The following is a 16,145-nucleotide window of genomic DNA, read 5'->3' as shown; positions in this document are numbered from 1 at the left end:
GAATTAACACAGAAATTGCGTCGCTTTAAAATACTATGTGTTCTATGACTTCTTCAAAGTCGAATAACATTTCTATGGAAACGACAAGAATTTCCTTGGGATACGAGTATCTCTTTTCCGACGCAAAATTCCTTCTTTACTGCATTTCTCGCTGACTTTCATTGACGAATTAACACAGAAATTGCGTCGCTATGACATACTATGGGTTCTATGACTTCTCGTTCTAAAACGAGGATCGTTTCTATGGAAGCGGCAATATTTTCTTTTGGGATACGAGTATCTCTATTCCAATGCACTATTCCTTCTTTACTGCATCCCTCGCTCCCTCACCTTGACGAATTAATACAGAAATGGCGTCGCTATGAAATACTGTGCTTTCTATGACTTCTCCTTCTAAATTGAGTAACATTTCTACAGAAACGACAGGATTTTCTTTTGGGATACGAGTATCTCCTTTCCGATGCACTATTCCTTCATTAAAGCATCCCTCGCTCCTGCACATTGACGAATTAACACAGAAATTGCGTCGCTATGAAATGCTATGTGTTCTATGACTTCATATTTTAAATCGAGTAACGTTTGTACGGAAACGACAGGATTTACTTTAGGGAGACGAGTATCCCCATTCCGATGCCCTATTCCTTCTTTACTGCATTCGTCGCTTCCACACATTGACGAATTAACACAGAAATTGCGTCGCTATGAAATACGATGGGTTCTATGACTTCTCCTTCTAAATTGAGTAACGTTTCGATGGAAACGACAGGATTTTCTTTTGGGATACGAATATCTCCTTTCCGACGCACTATGGCTTCTTTACTGCATCTCTCGCGCCCTCACATTCACGAATTAGCACAGAAATTGCGTCGCTGTGAAATACTATGGGTTCTATGACACCTAAATCGAGTAACATTTCAACGGAAACGACCGGATTTTCTTTTGGGATACGAGTATCTCCTATCCGATGCACTATTCCTTCTCTACTGCATCCCTCGCTCCTTCTTATTGACGAATTAACACAGAATTTGCGTCTCTATGACATACTATGGGTTCTATGACTTCTCGTTCTAAATCGAGGATCGTTTCTATGGAAACGGCAGGATTTTCTTTCGGGATACAAGTATCTCCTATTCAATGCACTATTCCTTCTTTACTGCATCCCTCGCTCCCACACATTGACGAATTAGCACAGAAATGGCGTGGCTATGAAATACTATGCGTTCTATGATTTCTCCTTCAAAATCGAGTAACGTTTCTATGGAAACGACAAGAATTTCTATTGGGATACGAGTATCTCCTTTCCGATGCACTATTCCTTCTTCACTGCATCCCTCGCTCCCTCACATTGACGAATTAACACAGAAAATGCGTCGCTTCAAAATACTATGTGTTCTATGACTTCTCCGTCTAAATCGAGTAACGTTTCCATGGAAACGACAGGATTTTCTTTGGGATACGAGTATCTCCTTTCCGATGCACTATTCCTTCTTCACTGCATCCCTCGCTCCCTCACATTGACGAATTAACACCGAATTTGCGTCGCTTTGAAATACTATGTGTTCTATGACTTCTCCTTCTAAATCGAGTAACGTTTCTATGGAAACGACAGGATTTTCTTTGGGATACGAGTATCTACTTTCCGACGCAATATTCCTTCTTTACAGCATTCCTCGCTCACTCACATTGACCAATTAACACAGAAATGGCGTCGCTATGAAATACTATGGGTTCTATCACTTCTCGTTGTAAATCTAATAACCTTTCTATGGAAATGACAGGATTTCCTTTTGGGATACGAGTATCTTTTTTCCGATGGCCTATTGCTTCTTTTCTGCATCCCTCGCTCCCTCACATTGATGAATTAACACACAAATTGCGTCGCTATGAAATACTATGGGATCTATGACTTCTCCTTCTAAATCGCGTAACGTTTCTATTGAAAGAACAGGATTTTCTTTTGGGATACGACAATCTCCTTTCCGATGCACTATTCCTTCTTTACTGCATCCCTCGCTCCCACACATTGACGAATTAACGCAGAAATTGCGTCGCTATGAAATACTATTGGTTCTTGGACATCTCCTTCTAAATCGAATTACGTTTCTGTGGAAACGACAGGATTTACTTTTGGGAAACGAGTATCTCCCTTCCGATGCACTATTCCATCTTTACTGCATCCCTCGCTCCCTAACATTGACGGATTAACACAGAAATTGCATCGCTTTGAAATACTATGGGTTCTATGACTTCTCCTTCTAAATCGATTAACGTTTCTATGGAAACGACAGGATTCTCTTTTGGGACTCGAGTATCTCCTTTCCGATGCACTATTCCATCTTTACTGCATCCCTCGCCCCCACACATTGACGAATTAACACAGAAATTGCGTCGCTACGAATTACTATGCGTTCTGTGACATCTCCTTCTAAATCGAGTAACGTTTCTATGGAAACGACAGGATTTTCTTTTGGGATACGAGTATCTCCTTTCCGATTTACTATTCCTTCTTTACTGCATCCCTCGCTCCCTCACATTACCGAATTAACACAGAAATTGCGTCGCTATGAAATACTATGCGTTCTATTACATCTCCTTCTAAATCGAGTAGCGTTTCAATGAAAACGACAGGATTTTTTTTTGGGATAAGGCTATCTCGTTTGCGATGCACTATTCCTCCTTTACTGCATCCCTCGCTCCCGCACATTGACCTATTAACACAGAAATTGCGCCTCCATGAAATACTATGGGTTCTAAGACTTCTCCTTCTAAATCGAGTAACGTTTCTATGTAATCGAGAGGATTTTCTTTTGGGATACGACTATCTCCTTTCCGATGCACTATTCCTTCTTTACTGCATCCCTCGCTCCCTCACATTGACGAATTAACACAGAAATTGCGTCGCTATGTAATACCATGTGTTCTATGACTTTTTCTTTCAAATCGAGTAACGTTTCTATGGAAACGACAGGAATTTCTTTTGGGATACGACTATCTCCTTTCCGATGCACTATTCCTTCTTTACTGCATCCCTCGCTCCCCCACAATTACGAACTAACACAGAAATTGCGTCGCTATGAAATACTATGTGTTCTATGACATCTCCTTCTAAATCGAGTAACGTTTCTATGGAAACGACAGGATTCTCCTTTGGGATACGACTATCTCCTTTCCGATGCACTATTCCTTCTTTACTGCATCCCTCGCTCCCTCACATTGACGAATTAACACAGAAATTGTGACGCTATGAAATACTATATGTTCTATGACATCTCCTTCTAAATCGAGTAACGTTTCTATGGAAACGACAGGATTTTCTTTTGGGATACGAGTATCTCCTTTCCGATGCACTATTCCTTCTTTACTGCATCCCTCTCTCCCTCACAATGACGAATTAACACAGTAATTGCGTCGCCATGAAATGCAATGTGTTCTATGACTTGCCCTTCTAAATCGAGTTACGATTCTATAGAAACGACAGGATTTTCATTTGGGATACGATTATCTCCTTTCCGATGCACTATTACTTCTTTACTGCTACCCTCGCACCTTCACATTGACGAATTAACACAGAAAAGGCGTCGCTATGAAATACTATGGGTTCTATGACATCTCCTTCCAAATCGTGTAACGTTTCTGGGGAAACGACATAATTTTCTTTTGGAATACGACAATCTCCTTTCCGATGCACTATTCGTTCTTTTCTGAATCCCTCGCTCCCTCACATTGACGAATTAACACAGAAATGGCGACGCTATGAAATAATATGCGTTCTATGACACCTCCTTCTAAATCGAGTAACGTTCCCATGGACATGACAGGATTTACATTTGGGATACGACTATATTTTTCCGATGCTCTATTCCTTATTTATTGCATCTCTTCCTCCCTCACATTGACGAATTAACACAGATATTGCACCGCTATGAATTGCTATGTGTTCTATGACTTATCCTTCTAAATCGAGTAACGTTTCTATGGAAACGACAGGATTTTCTTATGGATTACGAGTATCTCCTTTCCAATGCACTATTCCTTCTTTACTGCATCCCTCGATCCCTCACATTGACGAATTAACACAGAAATTGCGTCGCTATGAAATACTATGGGTTCTATGACTCCTCCTTCAAAATCGAGTAACGTTTCTATGGAAACGATATGATTATCTTTTCAGATACGAGTATGTCCTTTCCGATGCACTACTCCTTCTTTACTGCATCCCTCGCTCCCTCACATTGACGAATTAACACAGAAATTGCTTTGCTATGAAATACCTTGGGTTCTATGTTATCTCCTACTACATCGAGTAACGTTTCTATGGAAACGACAGGATTTTCTTTTGGATACGATTATCTCGTTTCCGATGCACTATTCCTTCTTTACTGCAACCCTTGCTCCCTCACATTGACGAATTAACACAGAAAATGCGTCGCTATGAAATACTACGGGTTCTATGACATCTCCCTCCAATTCGAGTAACGTTTCTGTGGAAACGACAACATTTTCTTTTGGAATACGACAATCTCCTTTCCGATGCACTATTCCTTCTTTACTGCATCCCTCGCTCCCTCACATAGACAAATTAAGACAGAAAATGCGTCGCTAAGAAAGACTATGGGGTCTATGACATCTTCTTCCAAATCGAGTAACGTTTCTATGGAAACGACAGGATTTTCTTTTGGGATACGGGTATCTCCTTTCCGATGCACTATTCCTGCTTTACTGAATCCCTCGCCACCTCACATTGACGAATTAACACAGAAAGTGCGTCGCTATGAAATACTATGGGTTCTATGACACATCCTTCTAAATCGAGTAACGTATCTGTGGAAACGACAGGATTTTCATTTGGCATACGACTATCTCTTTTCCGATGCTCTATTCCTTCTTCATTGCATTTCTTCCTCCCTCACATAGACGAATTAACACAGATATTGCGCCGCTATGAAATTCTATGTGCTCTATGAAATTTCCTTCTAAATCGAGTAACGTTTCTATGGAAACGACAGGATTTTCTTATGGAATACGAGTATCTCCTTTCCAATGCACTATGCCTTCTTTATTGCATCCCTCGCTCCCTCACATTGACGAATTAACACAAAGAATGCGTCGCTATGAAATACTATGGGTTCTATGACATGTCCTTCTTAATCGAGTAACGCTTCTATGGAATCGGCAGGATTTTCTTTTGGGGTACGAGTATCTCCTTTCCGATGCACTAATCCTTCTTTAATGCATCCCCCTCTCCCTCACATTGACGAATTAACACAGAAATTGCGTCGCTATGAAATACTATGCGTTCTATGACATCTCCTTCTAAATCGAGTAACGTTTCTATGGTTACGACAAGATTTTGTATTGGGATATGAGTATCTCCTTTCCGATGCAATATTCCTTCTTTAATGCATCCCTCGCTCCCTCACATTGAGGAATTAATACAGAAATTGCGTCGCTTTGAAATGCTATGGTTTTTATGACTCCTCCTTCTAAATCGAATAACGTTTCAATGGAAACGACATGATTTTCTTTTGGGATACGAGTATCTCCTTTCCGATGCACTGTTCCTCCTTTTCTGTATCCCTCGCTCCCTCACATTGACGAATCAACACATAAACTGCATCCCTATGAAATGCTATGAATTCTATGACACTCCTTATAAAACGAGGAACGCTTCTGTGGAAACGATTAGATTTACTTTTGGAATACGAGTATTTGATGCACAATTCCTTCTTTACTGCATCCCTCGCTCCCTCACATTGACGAATTAACAGTGAAATCGCGTCGCTATGAAATACTATGGGTTCCATGACTAATCCATCAAAATCGAGTAACGTTTCTATGGAAACGACAGGATTTTCTTTTGGATACGAGTATCTCGTTTCCGGTGCACCATCCCTTCTTTACTGCATTCCTCGCTCCCTCACATTGTCGAATTAACACAGTAATTGCGTCGCTATGAAATACAATGTGTTCATCCACTTCCCCTTCTAAATCGAGTAACGTTTCTATAGAAACGACAGGATTTTCATTTGGGATACGTTTATCTCCTTTCCCATGCACTATTCCTTCTTTACTGCAACCCTCGCTCCCTCACATAGACAAATTAAGACAGAAAATGTGTCGCTAAGAAAGACTATGGGGTCTATGACATCTTCTTCCAAATCGAGTAACGTTTCTATGGAAACGACAGTATTTTCATTTGGGGTACGATTATCTCCTTTCCGATGCACTATTCCTTCTTTACTGCATCCCTCGCTCCCTCACATTGACGAATTAACACAGAAATTGCTTTGCTATGAAATACCTTGGGTTCTATGTTATCTCCTACTACATCGAGTAACGTTTCTATGGAAACGACAGGATTTTCTTTTGGATACGATTATCTCGTTTCCGATGCACTATTCCTTCTTTACTGCAACCCTTGCTCCCTCACATTGACGAATTAACACAGAAAATGCGTCGCTATGAAATACTACGGGTTCTATGACATCTCCCTCCAATTCGAGTAACGTTTCTGTGGAAACGACAACATTTTCTTTTGGAATACGACAATCTCCTTTCCGATGCACTATTCCTTCTTTACTGCATCCCTCGCTCCCTCACATAGACAAATTAAGACAGAAAATGCGTCGCTAAGAAAGACTATGGGGTCTATGACATCTTCTTCCAAATCGAGTAACGTTTCTATGGAAACGACAGGATTTTCTTTTGGGATACGGGTATCTCCTTTCCGATGCACTATTCCTGCTTTACTGAATCCCTCGCCACCTCACATTGACGAATTAACACAGAAAGTGCGTCGCTATGAAATACTATGGGTTCTATGACACATCCTTCTAAATCGAGTAACGTATCTGTGGAAACGACAGGATTTTCATTTGGCATACGACTATCTCTTTTCCGATGCTCTATTCCTTCTTCATTGCATTTCTTCCTCCCTCACATAGACGAATTAACACAGATATTGCGCCGCTATGAAATTCTATGTGCTCTATGAAATTTCCTTCTAAATCGAGTAACGTTTCTATGGAAACGACAGGATTTTCTTATGGAATACGAGTATCTCCTTTCCAATGCACTATGCCTTCTTTATTGCATCCCTCGCTCCCTCACATTGACGAATTAACACAAAGAATGCGTCGCTATGAAATACTATGGGGTCTATGACATCTTCTTCCAAATCGAGTAACGTTTCTATGGAAACGACAGGATTTTCTTTTGGGATACGGGTATCTCCTTTCCGATGCACTATTCCTTCTTTACTGCATCCCTCGACCCCTCACATTGACGAATTAACACAGAAATCGCGTCGCTATGAAATACTATGGGTTCTATGACTCCTCCATCAAAATCGAGTAACGTTTCAATGGGAAAGACATGATTTTCTTTTCAGATACGAGTATCTCCTTTCCGATGCACTACTCCTTCTGTAATGCATCCCCCTCTCCCTCACATTGACGAATTAACACAGAAATTGCGTCGCTATGAAATACTATGCGTTCTATGACATCTCCTTCTAAATCGAGTAACGTTTCTATGGTTACGACAAGATTTTGTATTGGGATATGAGTATCTCCTTTCCGATGCAATATTCCTTCTTTAATGCATCCCTCGCTCCCTCACATTGAGGAATTAATACAGAAATTGCGTCGCTTTGAAATGCTATGGTTTTTATGACTCCTCCTTCTAAATCGAATAACGTTTCAATGGAAACGACATGATTTTCTTTTGGGATACGAGTATCTCCTTTCCGATGCACTGTTCCTCCTTTTCTGTATCCCTCGCTCCCTCACATTGACGAATCAACACATAAAATGCATCCCTATGAAATGCTATGAATTCTATGACACTCCTTATAAAACGAGGAACGCTTCTGTGGAAACGATTAGATTTACTTTTGGAATACGAGTATTTGATGCACAATTCCTTCTTTACTGCATCCCTCGCTCCCTCACATTGACGAATTAACAGTGAAATCGCGTCGCTATGAAATACTATGGGTTCCATGACTAATCCATCAAAATCGAGTAACGTTTCTATGGAAACGACAGGATTTTCTTTTGGATACGAGTATCTCGTTTCCGGTGCACCATCCCTTCTTTACTGCATTCCTCGCTCCCTCACATTGTCGAATTAACACAGTAATTGCGTCGCTATGAAATACAATGTGTTCATCCACTTCCCCTTCTAAATCGAGTAACGTTTCTATAGAAACGACAGGATTTTCATTTGGGATACGTTTATCTCCTTTCCCATGCACTATTCCTTCTTTACTGCAACCCTCGCTCCCTCATATCGACGAATTAACACAGAAAAAGCGTCGCTATGAAATACTATGGGTTCTATGACATCTCTTCCAAATCGAGTAACGTTTATGTGGAAACGACAGGATTTCCTTTTGGGATGCGAGAATCTCCTTTACGATGCACTTTTCCTTCTTTACTGCATCCCTCACTCCCTGACATTGAAAAATTAACACAGAAATTGCGTCGCTATGAAATACTCTGGGTTCTATGACATCTCCTTCTTTTGGGATACGAGTATCTCCTTTCCGTTGCACTATTCCTTCTTTACTGCATCCCTCGCTCCCTCACATTGACGAATTAACACAGAAATGGCGACGCTATGAAATACTATGGGTTCTATGACACCGCCTTCTAAATCGAGTAACGTTTCTATGGACACGACTGGATTTTCTTTTGGGATACGAGTATCTGATGCACTATTCCTTCTTTACTGCAATCAACGCTCCCTCACATTGACGATTTAACAGTGAAATTGCGTCGCTATGAAAAACTATGTGTTCTATGACATCTCCTTCTAAATCGAGTAACGTTTCTATGGAAGCGACAGGATTTTCTTTCGGGATACGAGTATCTCCTTTCCGTTGCTCTATTCCTTCTTTATTGCATATCTTCCTCCCTCACATAGACGAATTAACACAGATATTGCGCCGCTATGAAATACTATGTGTTCTATGAATTTTCCTTCTAAATCGATTAACGTTTCTATGGAAACGACAGGATTTTCTTATGGGATACGAGTATCTCCCTTCCAATGCACTATGCCATCTTTATTGCATCCCTCGCTCCCTCACATTGACGAATTAACACAGAAATTGCGTCGCTATGAAATTCTATATGTTCTACGACTTCCCCTTCTAAGTTGAGTAACGTTTCTATAGAAACGACAGGATTCTCTTTTGGGATACGATTATCTCCTTTCCGATGCACTATTCCTTCTTTGCTGCATCCCTCGCTCCCTCACATTGACGAATTAACACAGAAAACGCGTCGCTATGGAATACTATGGGTTGTATGACATCTCCTTCCAAATTGAGTAACGTTTCTATAGAAACGACAGTATTTTCATTTGGGGTACGATTATCTCCTTTCCGATGCACTATTCCTTCTTTACTGCATCCCTCGCTCCCTCACATTGACGAATTAACACAGAAAATGCGTCGCTATGAAATACTAAGGGTTCTATGACATCTCCTTCCAAATCGAGTAACGTTTGTATGGAAACGACAGAATTTTCCTTTGGGATACGGGTATCTCCTTTCCGATGCGCTATTCCTTCTTTACTGAATCCCTCGCTCCCTCATATTGACGAATTAACACAGACATGGCGACGCTATGAAATACTGTGGGTTCTACGACACCGCCTTCTAAATCGAGTAACGTTTCAATGGACACGTCTGAATTTTCTTTTGGGATACGAGTATCTGATGCACTATTCCTTTTTTACTGCATCCCTCGCTCCCTCACATTGACGATTTATCAGTGAAATTGCTTCGCTATGAAAAACTATGTGTTCTAGGACATCTCCTTATAAATCGAGTAACGTTTCTATGGAAACGACAGGATCTAATATTGGGATACGAGTATCTACTTTCCGATGCTCTATTCCTTCTTTACTGCATCCCTCGCTCCCTCACATTGACGAACTAACACAGAAATTGCGTCGCTATGAAATACTAAGGGTTCTATGACTCCTCCTTCAAAATCAAGTAACGTTTCTATGGAAACGACAGGATTTTCCTTTGGGATACGAGTATCTCGCTTCCGATGCACTATTCCTCCTTTTCTGCATCCCTCGCTCCCTCACACTGACGAACTAACACATAAAATGCGTCGCTATGAAATACTATGGATTCTATGACATCTGCATCTAAAACGAGGAACGCTTCTGTGGAAACGACTGGATTTTCTTTTGGGATACGAGTCTCTGATGCACTATTCCTTTTTTACTGCATCCCTCGCTCCCTCACATTGACGATTTATCAGTGAAATTGCTTCGCTATGAAATACTATGTGTTCTAGGACATCTCCTTATAAATCGAGTAACGTTTCTATGGAAACGACAGGATCTAATATTGGGATACGAGTATCTCTTTTCCGATGCTCTATTCCTTCTTTACTGCATCCCTCGCTCCCTCACATTGAGGAATTATTACAGTACCATAGTCGCTATGAAATACTATGTGTTCTATGACATCACATTCTAAATCGAGTAACGTTTCTACGGAAGCGACAGGATTTACATTTGGGATACGACTATCTCTTTTCCGATGCTCTACTCCTTCTTTATTGCAACCCTTCCTCCCTCACATTGACGATTTAACACAGATATTGCGCCGCTATGAATTACTATGTGTTCTATGACTTTTCCCTCTACATCGAGTAACGTTTCTATGGAAACGACAGGATTTTATTTTGGGATACGAGTGTCTCCTTTCCGATGCACTATTCCTCCTTTTCTGCATCCCTCGATCCCTCACATTGACGAATTAACACAGATATTGCGTCGCTATGAACTAATATGGGTTCTATGACTCCTCCTTCAAAATCGAGTAACGTTTCTATGGAAACGACATGATTATCTTTTCAGACACGAGTATCTCCTTTCCGATGCACTACTCCTTCTTTACTGCATCCCTCGCTCCCTCACAATGACGGACTAACACAGAAATTGCGTTGCTATGAAATACTATGTTTTCTATGACATCTCCTTCCAAATCGAGTAACGTTTCTGTGGAAACGACAGGATTTTCTTTTGGAATACAACAATCTCCTTTCCCATGCACTATTCCTTCTTTACTGCATCCCTCGCTCCCTCACATTGACGTTTTAACAGTGAAATTGCGTCGCTATGAATTACTATGTGTTCTATGACATCTCCTTCTAATCGAGCAACGTTTCTATGGAAACGACAGGATGTTCTTTTGGGAAACGAGTATCCCATTTCCGATGCTCTATTCCTTCCTTACTGCATTTCTCGCTCCATCACATCGACGAAGTAACACAGAAAATGCGTCGCTATGACATACTATGGGTTCTATGACATCTCCTTCTAAATCGAGGAACGCTTCTATGGAAACGCCAGGATTTTCATTTGGGATACGACTATCTCTTTTCCGATGCTCTATTCCTTCTTTATAGCATCTCTTCCTCCCTCACATTGTCGAATTAACACAGATATTGCGTCGCTATGAAATACTTTGTGTTCTATGACTTCTCCTTCTAAATCGAGTAACGTTTCTATGGAAACGACAGGATTTTCTTTTCAGATACGAGTATATCCTTTCCGATGCACTACTCCTTCTTTTCAGCATCCTTCGCTCCCTCACATTGACGAACTATTACAGAAATTGCGTCGCTATGAAATACTATATGTTCTATGACATTTCCTTCTAAATCGAGTAACGTTTCTATGGAAACGACAGGATTTTCTTTTGGGATACGACAACCTCCTTTCCGATGCACAATTCCTTCTTTACTACATCCCTCGCTCCCTCACATTGACGAACCAACATAGAAATTGCGCCGCTGTGGAATACCATGCGTACTATGACATCTCCTTCTAAATCGAATAACGTTTCTATGGAAACGAAAGGATTTTCTTTTAGGATACGACAATCTCCTTTCCGATGCACTATTCCTTCTTCACTACATCCCTAGCTCCATCACATTGACGAATTAACACAGACATTGCGTCGCTATGAAATAATATGGGTTCTATGACATCTCCTTCCAAATTGAGTAACGTTTCTATGGAAACGAAAGGATTTTCTTTTGGAATACGACAATCTCCTTTTCGATGCACTATTTCTTCCTTACTGCATCCCTCGCTCCCTCACATTGAAGAATTAACACAGAAATTGCGTCGCTATGAAATACTATGCGTTCTATGACTTATCCCTCTAAATCGAGAACGGTTCTAAGGAAACGACATTATTTTCTTATGTGATACGAGTATCTCTTTTCCGATGCACTATTCCTTCTTTACAGCATCCCTCGCTCCCTAACATTGACGAATTTACACATAAAATGCGTCGCTATTAAATACTATGTGTTCTATGACATCTCCTTCAAAATCGAGTAACGTTTCTATGGAAACGACAGGATTTTGTTTTGGGATACGAGTATCTCCATTACGATGCACTATTCCATCTTTACTGCATCCCTCGCTCCGTCACATTGACGAACTAACACAGAAAATGCGTCGCTATGAAATAGTATAGGTTTTATGACATCTTCTTCTAAAACGACTAACGTTTCTACGGAAACGACAGGATTTTCTTTTGGGAATACGACTATCTACTTTCCGATGCACTATTCCTTCTTTACTGCATCTCTCGCTCATTCACATTGACGAACTAACACAGAAATTGCGTCGCTATGAAATACAATGTGTTCTATGACATCTCCTTCTAAATCGAGTAACGTTTCTATGGAAACGACAGGATTTTCTTTTGGCATACGACAATCTACTTTCCGATGCACTATTCTTTCTTTACTGCATCCCTCGCTCCCTCACATTGACGAGTTAACACAGAAATGGCGTCGCTATGTTATACTTTGGGTTCTATGACATCTCCTTCTAAATCGAGTAACGTTTCTATGGAAACGACAGGATCCTCTTTTGGGATACGGCTATCTCCTTTCCAAAGCACTATTCCTTCTTTACTGCATCCCTAGCTCCCTCACATTGACGAATTAACACAGAAATTGCGTCGCTATGAAATACTATGGCTTCTATGACATCTCCATCTAAATCGAGTAACGTTTCTATGTAAACAACAGGATTTTCTTTTGGGATGCGACTATCTCCTTTACGATGCACTATTCCTTCTTAACTGCATCCCTCGCTACCACACATTGACTAGTTAACACAGAAATTGCGTCGCTATGTTATACTTTTGGTTCTATGACATCTCCTTCTAAATCGAGTAACGCTGCTGTGGAAACGACAGGATCCTCTTTTGGGATACGGCTACCTCCTTTCCAAAGCACTATTCCTTCTTTACTGCATCCCTAGCTCCATCACATTGACGAACTAACACAGAAAATGCGTCGCTATGAAATAGTATAAGTTTTATGACATCTTCTTCTAAATCGACTAACGTTTCTATGGAAACGACAGGATTTTCTTTTGGGATACGAGTATCTCCTTTCCGATGCACCACTCCTTCTTTACTGCAACCCTCGCTCCCTCACATTGACGAATTAACACAGAAAATGCGTCGCTATGAAATACTATGTGTTCTATGACATCTCTTTCTAAATCGAGTAACGTTTCTATGGAAACGACAGGATTTTCTTTTGGGATACAAGTATCTCCTTTCCGATGCACCATTCCTTCTTTACTGCATCCCTCGCTTCCTCACATTGACGAATTAACACAGAAATTGCGTCGCTTCGTAATACTATGGGTTCTATGACTACTCCCTCTAAATTGAGTAACGTTTCTGTGGGAATGTAAGGATTTTCTTTTGGGATACGAGTATCTCCTTTCCGATGCACTATTCCTTCTTTACTGCATGCCTCGCTCCCTCACATTGACGAATTGACACAGAAAATGCGTCGCTATGAAATACTATGGGTTCTATGACATCTTCTTCTAAATCGAGTAACCATTCTATGGAAACGACAGAATTTTCTTTTGGGATACGAGTATCTCCTTACCGATGCACTATTCCTTCTTTACTGCATCCCTCGCTCCCTCACGTTGACGAATTGACACAGAAAATGCGTCGCTATGAAACACTATGGGCTCTATGACATCTCCTTGTAAATCGAGTAACGTTTTTATGGATACGACAAGATTTTGTTTTGGGATACTAGTATCTCCTTTCCGATGCAATATTCCATCCTTAATGCATCCGTCGCTCCCTCACATTGACGAATTAACACAGAAATTGCGTCGCTTTGAAATACTATGGTTTCTATGAGTTCTCGTTCTAAATCGAGTAACGTTGATATGGAAACGACAGATTCTCTTTTGGGTTACTAGTATCTCCTTCCCGATGCACTATTCCTTCTTTTCTGCATCCCTCGCTCCGTCACGTTGACGAATTAACACATTAAATGCGTCGCTAAGAAATACTATGGGTTCTACGACATCTCCTTCCAAATCGAGGAACGCTTCTATGGAAACGACAGGATTTTCTTTTGGGATACGAGTATCTCCTTTCCGATGCACTATTCCTTCTTTACTGCATCTCTCGTTCCCCCACATTGACGAACTAACACAGAAATTGCGTTGCTATGAAATACTATGTGTTCTATGACATCTCCTTCTAAATCGAGTAACGTTTCTATGGAAACGACAGGATTTTCTTTTGGCATACGACAATCTACTTTCCGATGCACTATTCTTTCTTTACTGCATCCCTCGCTCCCTCACATTGACGAATTAACACAGAAATTGCGTCGCTATGTTATACTATGGGTTCTATGACATCTCCTTCTAAATCGAGTAACGCTTTTATGGAAACGACAGGGTTTTCTTTTGGGATACGGCTATCTCCTTTCCAAAGCACTATTCCTTCTTTACTGCATCCCTAGCTCTCTCACATTGACGAATTAACACAGAAATTGCGTCGCTATGAAATACTATGGCTTCTATGACATCTCCATCTAAATCGAGTAATGTTTCCATCGAATCGACAGGATTTTCTTTTGGAATACGAGTATCTCGTCTCCGATGCAATATTCCTTCTTTAATGCATACGTCGATCCCTCACATTGACGAATTTACTCAGGCATTGCGCCGCTATGAAATACTATGGTTTCTATGACTTCTCCTTCTAAATCGAGTAACGTTTCTATGGAACGACAGGATTTTCATTTCAGATACGAGTATCTGTTTTCCGATGCACTACCCCTTCTTTACTGCATCCCTCGCTCCCTCACATTGACGAATCGACACAGAAATTGAGTCGCTATGAAACACCATGGGTTCTATGACATCTCCTAGTAAATCGAGTAACGTTTCTATGGATACGACAAGATTTTGTTTTGGGATACGAGTATCTCCTTTCCGATGCAATACTCCTTCTTTAATGCATCCCTCGCTCCCTCACATTGACGAATTAACACAGAAATTGCGTCATTTTGAAATACTATGCCTTCTATGACTTGTCCTTCTAAATCGGGTATCGTTTATATTTAAACGACAGATATTCTTTTGGGATACGAGTATCTCCTTTCCGATGCACTATTCCTTCTTTTCTGCATCCCTCGCTCCGTCACATTGTCGAATTAACACATAAAATGCGTCGCTATGAAATACTATGGGTTCTATGACATCTCCTTCTAAATCGAGGAACGCTTCTATGGAAACGACAGGATTTTCTTTTGGGATACGAGTATCTCCTTTCCGATGCACTAATCCTTCTTTACTGCATCCTTCGCTCTCTCACTTTGACGAACTAACACAGAAATTGCGTCGCTAAGTTATACTATGGGTTCTATGACATCTTCTTCTAAATCGAATAACGTTTGTATGGAAACGACAGGATCTTCTTTTGGGAAACTGCTATCTCCTTTCCAATGCACTATTCCTTCTTTACTGCATCCCTCGCTCCCTCACATTGACGAATTAACACAGAAATGGCGTCGCTATGCAATACATTGTGTTCTATGACATCACCTTGTAAATCGAGTAACGTTTCTATGAAATCGACAGGATTTTCTTTTGGGATACGAGTATCTCGTTTCCGATGCAATATTCTTTCTTTAAGACAACCCTCGATCCCTCACATTGAGGAATGAACACAGAAATTGCGTCGTTATGGAATACTATGGGTTCTATGATATCTCCTTCTAAATCGAATTACGATTCTATGGAAAAGACGGGAT

The sequence above is a fragment of the Schistocerca serialis genome, chromosome 2 (genome assembly GCF_023864345.2).
Source record: "Schistocerca serialis cubense isolate TAMUIC-IGC-003099 chromosome 2, iqSchSeri2.2, whole genome shotgun sequence".
NCBI lineage: Eukaryota > Metazoa > Arthropoda > Insecta > Orthoptera > Acrididae > Schistocerca > Schistocerca serialis.
Note: the sequence above shows the minus strand (reverse complement) of the source record.